Below are 4,602 nucleotides of genomic sequence, written 5' to 3'. Positions count from 1 at the left end.
GATTTTTGTTACCTCTCCTTCACAGACCCGATTTTCTGACACCAAAGTGGCAAAATCCCTTTCAGACATGACAGCAGTAAAGAGCTTGGAATCGCCGTGTTTTCATTTTGTAGGCAATTAAAAACAATACAGCCTCAACCTGCAGTTGCAACATGAGTGCTTTCCTCCTCCTTGAGCACACTCTCTGCAGTGGCCTCTGAGGCTCTGCTCATGGTGTTGGCTCCATGGGCTGGGATTGTGCATCTGGAGGTCCTTGCAAAGCTTCTGTTTGGACAGGTGATGATCAACATCAGGGCTAAGAGCCAAGATGGCTTTAGATTTTAAGACCTATGTGCAATGGTTGTGTTCCATGAGGTGGGAGTAGAATGACTGATTGATAGATTGATTCATAGAATCATTAAGGTTGGGAAAGACAACAAAGATCATCCAGGCCAACCATCAACCCATCTCCACCATGAGACTAACCAGCTCAGGGCTGAAAGTGTTGGACCATTTGGCATCAGACAGAATAAAATGGGAGCAATGGGAACTGTACCTCTGCTGCTCACGCACCAGCCAGGGGACTCTGAGGAGATAGAAATGGATTTTGAGGGTATCTTGTCTGGAATCCCTTACACCAGCCATGTCTGATCTATAGCTCCATCAGTGAAGAAGGATTGGGAACCTTGACTTGTTTTTAGTGGGACTTGCTGAATCTGGACAAGATTTATTTATTTTTTTGGATATAAAAAAAGGAAAATAAATGAAGGCAGTGGGGCTGATTTTATTCTTATTTTTTCATTTATTTTGGGTGTGAGGATTGTCTTTTTTTGTGTTTCCATTCCACCATCTGGTCCTGAGTCAGTCAGAAAATATTCTGTTGGCTCTAAATTTTTAATCCTCTCTAAATTCTTTCTATAAGTGAAGCTTGTTCTCACTTCTGGATGCTGTTTCGAAAGAAAACCAAAATGTTTTGCTTTTAAACCCCACTATTTTTATTCTACAGCATTTTTCTTCTTCTTTTTTTTTTTTTTTTTCCACAACCAAGCTACATTTCAAATGTGAACAACTTTATCTTACAGGGCAGTCTGTCTTTCAAGGAGGTAATGCCTCCTTGTGAAATCCATGCCCACCTCCAGATGGCAAATGGCACCTCTGGGAGGCAGCGGTGATGATGTGCCTTGGAGTCACCCACAGGGCTGATGTGGGGGTACATTGGGGTAGGAGCTCAAGCTCACCTGAGCCCCATGGGCCAGAACTGGGGTCACCATATGGGCCAGCAGTGGGGCTGGCTGCAGGGGATGCAATTTACTGCTTGCCTGGGGAGATCAACCCGATGGGGACCGTGGGCATGCAGTGGGGAGGATGAAAGCCCTTTGTGATGAGGAGCAGGGCTGAAATTGATGAGGCAGCAGCACGGCCCTGGTTTTGCCTCTGGCTCTGAGCTGCCCTTTTTCTCCCCCAGTGAGGCCTGCAGCCTATGTGTGGGTAGGCTTTAGTCCTGAAAAAGGCATTTATTTCTGTGGGTAAAAGGCCAAAATTAATACAATTTTGTTATAATTTACAGCGACCCAGGGAGCTCTTTCATGCCAAAGGCAACAGCATTCACCCACCAATCACCCCAAGCAAGCCCCTGGCCCCATTTTGGGAATGGCAGCAAACCCGTCACCTCCATGGAACCAAGCTCTCACCTCAGAGCTCAGTGTTTGCAGGAGAGGTCGTTCTGGGACCAACACCCTCATTTTTGGGTGCTGCTCCCCATATTTGTTAGGGGTTGTTGAATTGCAGTCCCATTGATGGCTGTTCCGAAAGGCAAAGGTGCAAATCTTGCACAAGACTGCTGGCTGAAATGGTAGTTTGCTCCCTTTTTCTTGCCTTTTGTCATCTGCTGTTTTTAAAAAAAACAGATAAAAATCCCACAATTGTATACATGAAAAATGCAACTGCATAGGTGAAAATTCCTCCATTAGGAAAGATGTGACTGTATAAATTCTGCACAATTAGAAATCTCCATGTGAGCAGAGCTACAGAGGACACTGTACTGTTTTGATCAGGACTAAATTGCATTAAAAAAGGCTTGTTAATCCAGAGATCTGGGTGATAATCCTAATTCTCTTGTAGGCTTTCTGTGTGATACCAGATAAATCACTTAATGGCTCCTCTGCCTCTACTTCCGCAGCTGAGAAACTGTGATGAATAATACCCAGCCCATCCACACTGGGGTTGGGAGGCTTAACTGTGTGATATTTGCAAAGCTCTTTGAAATCCTCCTTTGTGAAATGGTGGGTGCGTGAATGAACAGCAGCAGTGGGTGCTGGCTAAGCCAAGTGGTGATGGTGTGCTGTGCAGTGAGGAGGAAGATGGGGATGAAGGCAGGGTCTATGCTCTGTAAAGCTGCAGTTTGGGGCTGTATTTGGATGGACTTGCGCTGTGTCTGGAAGGCGTTGCTCCCTTGGTGCTGGTAAGGCCGGTGCTTGGGCTGCCTTTAAGTGATGTGACAACAGCGAGTGCCTTGTCCTGCTGTGCTGGCAGGAGCTCATGTCCATCGTCTCACTTTCACGGCAAAGGCGAAGCCCTGAAAGCAGAGCTGGGAATGCAATAACAGCCAAACATGCTCCTTTAACCTGCTCGGCACCAGAGTGTGAAATAATACCCCAGACAGGAGCCCCGAATGCTTTTATAATTTATTCATTCCATGATTTCTTTCGATGTAGCTAATGTTGTATTTCCCTGACCAGGGCTGTCACATGAAGCGTGAGAAATCCTTATGGACAGGTTGCTTTGCCTCCCTGAAAACAAACTCATGTTAACTGCAGTGGCCTAAATGAGGGGAGTCCTGAGGGATGTGCAGCCGGGCTCCGGGGATGCTCCCATAGATGTGGGGGAGGATCCAGAGGATCCTGATGGGTTAATTTGGGTTGATCAGCACTGGGACCATTCCCTCTCTCCTCCAGAATATTGAATTTGTGGAAATAGCAACAAACAGGGGGAAAAGAAAATAAGATGAAGAAGAAAAAGGCCCTGTTAGGATTGCTGGTGCACAACCTCAGGCTTCCAAGATTTGAGGTAAAACCTTAAAATGCCAAGCTAGGGGAAGCAGAGAGGGTGAATGGTCAGGCATTGGCACAGGCTGCCCAGGTAGGTGGGCAATCACTGCCCCTGGGGGTGTTCACAAGCCATGGAGATGTGGCACTGAGGGATGTGGTCAGTGACTTTGGTGGAATGGGTTGGATTCTATGATCTTAGTGTTTTTTTCCAACCACAATGATCTTACAAACGTAAATTAGTGTTGTTTCTTATGGACAAAGACCTTTTTCCAAGCGTAACTGTTAATCTCAATCTCATTTCATCTGCAAAACAGCTGCTTGGATCTCTCGCCTTGCATCTGTCTCCTATGGGGCTGTTTTCTCCTGCTCTGTTTAGTGCAGCCAGAAAGTTAATTCAGTGCATATTGGGAAATTCCTCAAACACCATGAGACTTAACACCATTTTTTCCATCAGACCCTCAGAGTTTGAGCTGATACTTAGAGGTGTGAGACTGCAGAGCTGGGGAGTGGAGCTTTTCCCTAATTTATTGTAAGGAGCTGATCTGGGGTGTTATCTCCACAGACCATGCTGTTATTGTTTCACTTACAGGCTAAGTGCAGTATAACTCAGACACAATGCATTCCCTGTAATGTGAAACCCATAACACTCGCCTGTGGCTGACACCTGAAGTAAAGTATGTGTCTGCCAGCCCCCTTGGATAATTTGCCAATGTATTCTAATTGGGTTTATATAAAGCATGTATTTATTTATAGATGTGCTTTTAAGTGCATTACTCAGTGGTTTGGGTGCCGGATTGGGAATTGCAATGGGAGAGCTCCTGTGCTGGCTTTGCAGCTGCTCCTATTGGGATTTTTGGGCAACTTTTGATGGCAGAAGCACCCCTGGATGCTGCATCCTGAGCATCTGGCACTGCCCAGTGCTGTTTCATTGCTCATGGTGGGTAATGCCACTCGGTTTAATGCATGCAATGTAATCAGTTACAGCAACATTAATGTTCCCTCAAGTGTGAGGTCTGGGAAGCCAGGTTCTGGGATGATTGCTCTCTTTAGCTCAGAAGAGGAAATGAAGGTCAGACTGTGCTGTCTGATGGGTGGTTCCCAGGCTCTGTGCAGGGGAGTTCCAGCAGAAGATCTCCACATAGGGGCTGAGGGAGCTGGGATTGTTGGTATAGAGTTGGTACCACATGGGTTGGGTGCAAGAATAGAGAGCTGTGGGGCACCTCAGCATCCCTGATGGTCTGTTTGAGCTCCTGGGCTCCTTACCACGCTCTGCTTGCAGGCTGGGTCTGCATCAGCTAGTGCTACAGAGAAATCTGGAACAGAAATGGGGCAGAGGGCTCAGTGTGCACTGCCGCGTCCATTAGGGCTAATCCGAAAGGAAATGTGGATAGTTTGGAGGTGGAGTAAGCTGGGTAGGAGGTAGCCCAGGGGCAAGAGCAGATGGGGAAGCAGCGGGGAGGTGAGCAGCCTTCAGCACCCAGCTGTGTTCCAATGATTGAGAAATGCTGCTGTGATAAGCAGTCAGGGCAAATCACTGAGCTAGCTGGGATGCACTCGGTGGCTGGGGGGTTATGTA

The sequence above is a fragment of the Coturnix japonica genome, chromosome 18 (genome assembly GCF_001577835.2).
Source record: "Coturnix japonica isolate 7356 chromosome 18, Coturnix japonica 2.1, whole genome shotgun sequence".
Lineage (NCBI taxonomy): Eukaryota > Metazoa > Chordata > Aves > Galliformes > Phasianidae > Coturnix > Coturnix japonica.
The sequence above is the reverse complement of the archived record's forward strand: the minus strand, read 5'-3'. Positions refer to the sequence as shown.